General features: G+C 37.9%; 1 non-coding gene across 1 annotated transcript; it reads right to left on the bottom strand.

Annotated features, from left to right (window-relative positions):
- Positions 1–3043: 3043 nt before the first annotated feature.
- On the bottom strand, positions 3044–3151 carry LOC112753059 (small nucleolar RNA R71). Its single transcript, XR_003177460.1, has one exon. It is a non-coding gene; the product is annotated as a small nucleolar RNA R71 (small nucleolar RNA).
- Between the last annotated feature and the right edge of the window lie 5585 nt (positions 3152–8736).

The raw sequence follows: 8736 nt of genomic DNA, 5'->3' as shown, positions 1-8736 counted from the left end.
AATGATTGAATGACTGTGACGAGCTTCAAACTCGCGATTGTTGGGCGTTAGTGACAGACGCAAAAGGAGGGTGAATCCTATTCCAGCATGATCGAGAACCGACAGATGAATAGCCGTGCCGTGACAGGGTGCGTGAGCATATGATTCACTGAGAGGAGGGAATGTAGCCACTGACAACGGTGATGCCCTTGCATACAGCCAGCTATGGAAAGGAGTAAGACAGATTGGATGAAGATAGCAGGAAAGCAGAGGTTCAGAGGAATGAAAAGCATCTCCATTCGCTTATCTGAAATTCCTGCCAATGAATCTACATAAGTACCTCTATCCCTTTTATTGTTTATTTTAATCTAATAAAAATATCATGTTTAAATCCGCCTGACTGAGATTTACAAGGTGACCATAGCTTGCTTTAAGCCAACAATCTCTGTGGGATCGACCCTTACTCACGTAAGGTTTATTACTTGGACGACCCAGTACACTTGCTGGTTAGTTGAACGGAGTTGTGTCCACACATAGTAAAGAGCCATAATAATGATTCCATACAATAACAAAGAGTACTACATTAATGTGATCACAATTTCGTCCACCAAGTTTTTGGCGCCGTTGCCGGGGATTGTTTGAGTTTGGACAACTGACGGTTCATCTTGTTGCTCAGATTAGGTAATTTTCTTTTTGTTTTCTTTCCAAAATTTTTTCAAAAATCTTTCAAAATTTTCTGCTTTGTTTTCGAAAAAAAAAAATTGTTTTCAAAAATAAATTATTCTATGGCTTCAGAATTTTTAAGAATGAATTCTAGTGTTTCATGAAGCATGATTGAAGCCTGGCTGGCTGTAAAGCCATGTCTCAATCCTTATACCCAAGAGAAGAGCTTCTTTATCTTTCTTAGCCAATTGGCTGTTGAATGTAAGGAATGTCAGGCGTGTCATGTCTGAGTTACATACTAAAGCTTGGCTGGCTATTAAGCCATGCCTGACCCTTTGATTGGAGCTTTAGAGCATAAGATTCCTGGAATTCATATTAAAAATTTTGAATCCATATTTTTCTTTTTCAAAATAGTTTTTCGAAAAATATAAAATAAAAATCCAAAAAAAAAATTAGAAAATCATAAAAATCAAAAATATTTTTCTATTTCTTGTTTGAGTCTTGAGTCACATCATAAGTTTGGTGTCAATTGCATGTGCATCTTGCATATTTCGAAAATTTCATGCATTCATGGTGTTCTTCATGATCTTCAAGTTGTTCTTGGTAAGTCTTCTTGTTTGATCTTGATGATTTTTTGTTTTGTGTCTTTTCATGTTTATCATATGCATTCTTGAATTCTTAGTGTCTAAGCATTAAAGAATTCTAAGTTTGGTGTCTTGCATGTTTTCTTGCATTAAAAATTTTTCAAAATTGTGTCTATGATGTTCATCTTGACATTCATAGTGTTCTTGGTGTTCATCTTGACATTCATAGCATTCTTGCATGCATTCATTGTTTTGATCTAAAAATTTCATGCATTGCATATTTTTCATGTTTTTCAAAAAAAAAAATTCAAAAATAAAAAAAATATCTTTCCCTTTTTTTCTCATCAAATTCGAAAATTTGGATTGACTTTTTCAAAAAATTTTAAAAATCAAATTGTTTCTCATGAGCCAAATCAAATTTTCAATTTGAAAATCTTATCTTTTTCAAAATCTTTTTCAAAAATCAAATCTTTTTCAAAATTTTTGGTTATTTTCGAAAAATTCAAAAAAAATATTTTTCAAAAATCTTTTTCTTATTTTATATCATAATTTTCGAAAATAACAATAGCAATTAATGTTTTGATTCAAAAATTTGAAGTTTGTTACTTGCTTGTTAAGAAAGATTCAAACTTTAAGTTCTAGAATCATATCTTGTGATTTCTTATGAATCAAGTCATTAATTGTGATTTTAAAAAAAAAAAAAATTCAAATCTTTTTCAAAACTAATTTCAATCATATCTTTTCAAAAATATCTTCTTATCTTATCTTTTTCAAAAATATCTTTTCAAAATATCTTTCCTAACCTCCTAACTTCCTATCTTTTCAAAATTTGTTTCAACTAACTAACTAACTTTTTGTTTGTTTCTTAACTTTTTCAAAACCACCTAACTAACTCCCTCTCTCTAATTTTCGAAAATACCTCCCTTTTTTTTTTTTCAAAAATTTCTTTTTAATTAACTAATTATTTTTATTTTTATTTTTGATTTCAAAAAAAAAAAATTTTCGAAAAAAATACTAAATATTTTTCAAAAACCAATTTTCAAAAATCACTAACTCCTTTTCAAAATAATTTTCGAAAATTATACCTCTCCCATCCTATTCTATTTAGTCATTCCTATCCTAACATCTCATCTCACATCTCTTCCATTGGTACAGTTGTGTTTCTTCCTTTACATCACATTCTTTATCTCCCCCTCTTCTTCCACTCACACAGGAATCCCTATACTGTGGTATAAAGGATCTCTATTATTATTATCATTTTTCTGGCCGTTCTTCCTTGTCATATGAGCAGGAGCAAGGATAAGAACATTCTTGTAGAAGCAGATCCAGAACCTGAAAGAACTCTGAAGAGAAAATTAAGAGAAGCTAAAATACAACAATCCAGAGATAACCTTTCAGAAATTTTCGAACAGGCAGAGGAGATGGCAGGCGAAAATAATAATAATGAAAGGAGGATGCTTGGTGACTTTACTGCACCTAATTCCAATTTACATGGAAGAAGCATCTCCATTCCTGCCATTGGAGCAAACAATTTTGAGCTGAAACCTCAATTAGTTTCTCTGATGCAGCAGAACTGCAAGTTTCATGGACTTCCATCTGAAGATCCTTTTCAGTTCTTAACTGAATTCTTGCAGATATGTGATACTGTTAAGACTAATGGAATAGATCCTGAAGTCTACAGGCTCATGCTTTTCCCTTTTGCTGTAAGAGACAGAGCTAGATTATGGTTGGATTCTCAACCTAAAGACAGCCTGAACTCTTGGGATAAGCTGGTCACGGCTTTCTTAGCCAAGTACTTTCCTCCTCAAAAGCTGAGCAAGCTTAGAGCTGATGTTCAAACCTTCAAACAGAAAGAAGGTGAATCTCTCTATGAAGCTTGGGAAAGATACAAACAGTTGACCAAAAAGTGTCCTTCTGACATGCTTTCAGAATGGACCATCCTGGATATATTCTATGATGGTTTATCTGAGCTATCAAAGATGTCACTGGACACTTCTGCAGGTGGATCCATTCACCTAAAGAAAACGCCTGCAGAAGCTCAAGAACTCATTGACATGGTTGCTAATAACCAGTTCATGTACACTTCTGAAAGGAATCCTGTGAGTAATGGGACGCCTATGAAGAAGGGAGTTCTTGAAGTTGATACTCTGAATGCCATATTGGCTCAGAATAAAATATTGACTCAGCAAGTCAATATGATCTCTCAGAGTCTGCATGGAATGCAAGCTGCATCCAACAGTACTCAAGAGGCATCTTCTGAAGAAGAAGCCTATAATCCTGAGAACCCTGCAATAGCAGAGGTGAATTACTTAGGTGAACCTTATGGAAACACCTATAACTCAACATGGAGAAATCATCCAAATTTCTCATGGAAGGATCAGAAGCCTCAACAAGGCTTTAACAATGGTGGGAGAAACAGGTTTAGCAATAGCAAACCTTTTCCATCATCAACTCAGCAACAGACAGAGAACTCTAGACAAAACGCTTCTAATTTAGCAAATCTAGTCTCTGATCTATCTAAGGCCACTGAAAGTTTCATGAATGAAACAAGGTCTTCCATTAGAAATCTGGAAGCACAAGTGGGCCAGCTGAGTAAAAAGATCACTGAAATCCCTCCTAGTGCTCTCCCAAGCAATACAGAAGAGAACCCAAAAGGAGAGTGCAAGGCCATTGACATAAGCGCCATGGCCGAACCTGTGAGGAGAGGAGAGGACGTGAATCCCAAGGAGGAAGACCTCCTGGGACGTCCAGTGATCAATAAGGAGCTTCCCTCTGGGGAACCAAAGGACTCTGAGGCTCATCTAGAGACCATAGAGCTTCCATTGAACCTCCTTATGCCCTTCATGAGCTCTAATGAGTATTCCTCTTCTGAAGAGAATGAGGATGTCACTGAAGAGCAAACTGCCAAGTTCCTTGGTGCAATCATGAAGCTGAATGCCAAATTATTTGGCATTGATACTTGGGAAGTTGAACCTCCCTTGTTCATCAATGAACTAAGTGATCTGGATCAACTGACATTGCCTCAGAAGAGACAGGATCCTGGAAAGTTCATAATACCCTGTACCATAGGCACCATGGTCTTTAAGGCTCTGTGTGACCTTGGTTCAGGAATAAACCTCATGCCCCTCTCTGTAATAGAGAAACTGGGAATCTATGGGGTGCAAGCTGCTAAAATCTCACTAGAGATGGCAGACAGCTCAAGAAGACAGGCTTATGGACAAGTAGAAGATGTATTAGTAAAGGTTGAGGGCCTTTACATACCTACTGATTTCATAGTCCTGGATACTGGAAAGGAAGAGGATGAATCCATCATCCTAGGAAGACCTTTCCTGGCCACAGCAAGAGCTGTGATTGATGTTGACAGAGGTGAAATAGTCCTTCAATGGAATGAGGACTCCCTTGTGTTTAAAACTCAAGGATCTCCCTCTGCAACCATGGAGAGGAAGCAAAAAAAGCTTCCCTCCAAGCAGAGTCAACCAGAGCCCCCACAGTCAAACTCTAAGTTTGGTGTTGGGAGGCCACAGCCAAACTCTAAGTTTGGTGTTGAACTCCCATATCCAAACTCTAAGTTTGGTGTTGGAGAGTCTCAACAAAGCTCTACACATCTGTGAGGCTCCATGAGAGCCCACTGTCAAGCTATTGACATTAAAGAAGCGCTTGTTGGGAGGCAACCCAATGTTTATCTAATTTTTTTATTATTTTTCATGTTTTCGTAGGTTCATGATCATGTGGAGTCACAAAATAATTATAAAAATTGAAAACGGAATCAAAAACAGCAGAAGAAAAATCACACCCTGGAGGAGCATCTGTCTGGCGTTCAACGCCAGAAATGGCAGCAAATAGGCGTTGAACGCCCAAAATGGGCACCAACCTGGCGCTGAACGCCCAGAGTTGAGTGCAAGGGCATTTTACATGCCTAATGGGTGCAGGGATGTAAATCCTTGACACCTCAGGATCTGTGGACACCACAGGATCATCTCAGGATCTGTGAACCCCACAGGATCCCCACCTTACCTCCTCATAATCCTAGTTTTTATTTCCACATCTTCTTCTTCATCTATTCCCTCTTCTTTTGCTCGAGGGCGAGCAACATTCTAAGTTTGGTGTGGTAAAACAATTATGTAAAGGATCTATAGCTCAGTGGTAGAACATTTGACTGCAAATCAAGAGATCCCTGAGATACCTCAGGGGATACATTTTCTTCCACACAGTTATTGGAAGCAACTAAGGGTGGAACATCAAGAGCACTCCATCATCCTTCATGAAATCAGAGAAGAGCTAAAAGCAATGAAGGAGGAGCAGCAAAGGCAAGGAAGAGACATAGAAGAGCTCAAGAACATCATTGAAATGCCATCATCACTAAGGTGGATTCATTCCTTGCTCTTATTTCTTTTGTATTTTTCGTTTTCTCTATGTTATGTGCTTATCTGTGTTTGTGTCTTCATTACATGATCATTAGTAGTTAGTAACTTTGTCTTAAAGATATGAATGTCCTATGAATCCATCACCTCTCTTAAATGAAAAATGTTTTAATTCAAAAGAACAAGAAGTACATGAGTTTCGAATTTATCCTTGAACTTAGTTTAATTATATTGATGTGGTGACAATGCTTCTTGTTTTCTGAATGAATGCTTGAACAGTGCATATGTCTTTTGAAGTTGTTGTTTAAGAATGTTAAATATGTTGGCTCTTGAAAGAATGATGACTAGGAGACATGTTATTTGATAACCTGAAAAATCATAAAAATGATTCTTGAAGCAAGAAAAAGCAGCAAAGAACAAAGCTTGCAGAAAAAAAAAGAAAAAAAAATTAGGCGAAAAAAAAACAGAAAGAAAGAGGCAAGAGCAAAAAGCCAATAACCCTTAAAACCAAAAGGCAAGGGAAATAAAAAGGATCCCAAGGCTTTGAGCATCAGTGGATAGGAGGGCCTAAAGGAATAAAATCCTGGTCTAAGCGGCTAAACTAAGCTGTCCCTAACCATGTGCTTGTGGCGTGTAGGTGTCAAGTGAAAACTTGAGACTGAGCGGTTAAAGTCAAGGTCCAAAGCAAAAAAAGAGTGTGCTTAAGAACCCTGGACACCTCTAATTGGGGACTTTAGCAAAGCTGAGTCACAATCTGAAAAGGTTCACCCAATTATGTGTCTGTGGCATTTATGTATCCGGTGGTAATACTGGAAAACAAAATGCTTAGGGCCACGGCCAAGACTCATAAAGAAGCTGTGTTCAAAAATCATCATACTGAACTAGGAGTCAATAACACTATTCGAAATCTGAAGTTCCTATAGATGCCAATCATTCTAAACTTCAATGGATAAAGTGAGATGCCAAAACTATTCAAGAGGCAAAAAGCTATAAGTCCCGCTCATATGATTGAAGCTCTGTTTCATTGATAGTTTGGAATTTATAGTATATTCTATTCTTTGTCTCCTATTTTGATTTTCAGTTGCTTGGGGACAAGCAACAATTTAAGTTTGGTGTTGTGATGAGCGGATAATTTATACGCTTTTTGACATTGTTTTTAGTATGTTTTTAGTAGGATCTAGTTACTTTTAGGGATGTTTTTAATAGATTTTGTGTTAAATTCACATTTCTGGACTTTACTATGAGTTTGTGTGTTTTTCTGTGATTTCAGGTATTTTCTGGCTGAAATTGAGGGACTTGAGCAGAAATCAGATTCAGAGGTTGAAAAAGGACTGCTGATGTTGTTGGATTCTGACCTCCCTGCACTCAAAGTGGATTTTCAGGAGCTACAGAACTCGAAATGGCGCGCTTCCAATTGAGTTGGAAAGTAGACATCCAGGGCTTTCCAGAAATATATAATAGTCCATACTTTGGCCAAGAATTGACGACGTAAACTGGCGTTCAACGCCAGCCTTCTGCCCAATTCTGGCGTCCAGCGCTAGAAAAGGATCCAAAACCAGAGTTGAACGCCCAAACTGGCACAGAAACTGGCGTTCAACTCCACAAATGGCCTCTGCACGTGTAACACTCAAGCCCAAGCCCAAGCACACACCAAGTGGGCCCCGGAAGTGGATTTGTACATCAATTACTTACTCATGTAAACCCTAGTAGCTAGTTTATTATAAATAGGACCTTTTACTATTGTATTTGACATCTTTGGACGCCTGGTTCTTAGATCAGAGGGGCTGGCCACACGGCCATGCCTGGACCTTTCACTTATGTATTTTCAACGGTAGAGTTTCTACACTCCATAGATTAAGGTGTGGAGCTCTGCTGTTCCTCAAAGATTAATGCAAAGTACTTCTGTTTTCTATTCAATTCTTCTTATTTCTCTTCTAAGATATCCATTCGCACCCAAGAATGTGATGAAGGTGATGATTATGTGTGACGCTCATCATCCTTCTTCCTTATGAACGCGTGCCTGACAAACACTTCTGTTCTACATGAATTAAGCTAGAATGAGTATCTCTTAGATCTCCTAACCAGAATCTTCGTGGCGTAAGCTAGAATGATGGCGGCATTCAAGAGAATCCGGAAGGTCTAAACCTTGTCTGTGGTATTCTGAGTAGGATTCAATGATTGAATGACTGTGACGAGCTTCAAACTCGCGATTGTTGGGCGTTAGTGACAGACGCAAAAGGAGGGTGAATCCTATTCCAGCATGATCGAGAACCGACAGATGAATAGCCGTGCCGTGACAGGGTGCGTGAGCATATGATTCACTGAGAGGAGGGGATGTAGCCACTGACAACGGTGATGCCCTTGCATACAGCCAGCCATGGAAAGGAGTAAGACAGATTGGATGAAGATAGCAGGAAAGCAGAGGTTCAGAGGAATGAAAAGCATCTCCATTCGCTTATCTGAAATTCCTGCCAATGAATCTACATAAGTACCTCTATCCCTTTTATTGTTTATTTTAATCTAATAAAAATATCATGTTTAAATCCGCCTGACTGAGATTTACAAGGTGACCATAGCTTGCTTCAAGCCAACAATCTCTGTGGGATCGACCCTTACTCACGTAAGGTTTATTACTTGGACGACCCAGTACACTTGCTGGTTAGTTGAACGGAGTTGTGTCCACACATAGTAAAGAGCCATAATAATGATTCCATACAATAACAAAGAGTACTACATTAATGTGATCACAATTTCGTCCACCAGATCCCTTTAGATTACTCCCAAAATCGTGACTATATACCCTTTTAGATTACCTTTTATTAAAAAACCGTGATCATAGATACTTTTTAGCACGATTTTTAACCATGGGTACTTTTTTTAGGTCATTATAGCACCAAATTTTCTAACACAACACATCCCCGCCTTATATTCATTTGGCGCATGAACATAATGCCAATTCGATTAGCCTATAATACATCACAGTTAAGAAAAAAACCAAATCATCTATCCAGAAGCCTAGTATACCAAAAACCAGAAGAAGCCCAAGAGCCCCTCTATTGTTCGTGTCCACATAATGACAATTGCACCCACAATATAAGCAAAATTTATATGGTCAATTAGATGGTTTTATACCTTAGCCAAGTGGATTA

Source organism: Arachis hypogaea, chromosome 15, assembly GCF_003086295.3.
Source record: "Arachis hypogaea cultivar Tifrunner chromosome 15, arahy.Tifrunner.gnm2.J5K5, whole genome shotgun sequence".
NCBI lineage: Eukaryota > Viridiplantae > Streptophyta > Magnoliopsida > Fabales > Fabaceae > Arachis > Arachis hypogaea.
Note: the sequence above shows the minus strand (reverse complement) of the source record. Positions and strands in the feature narration are given on the sequence as shown.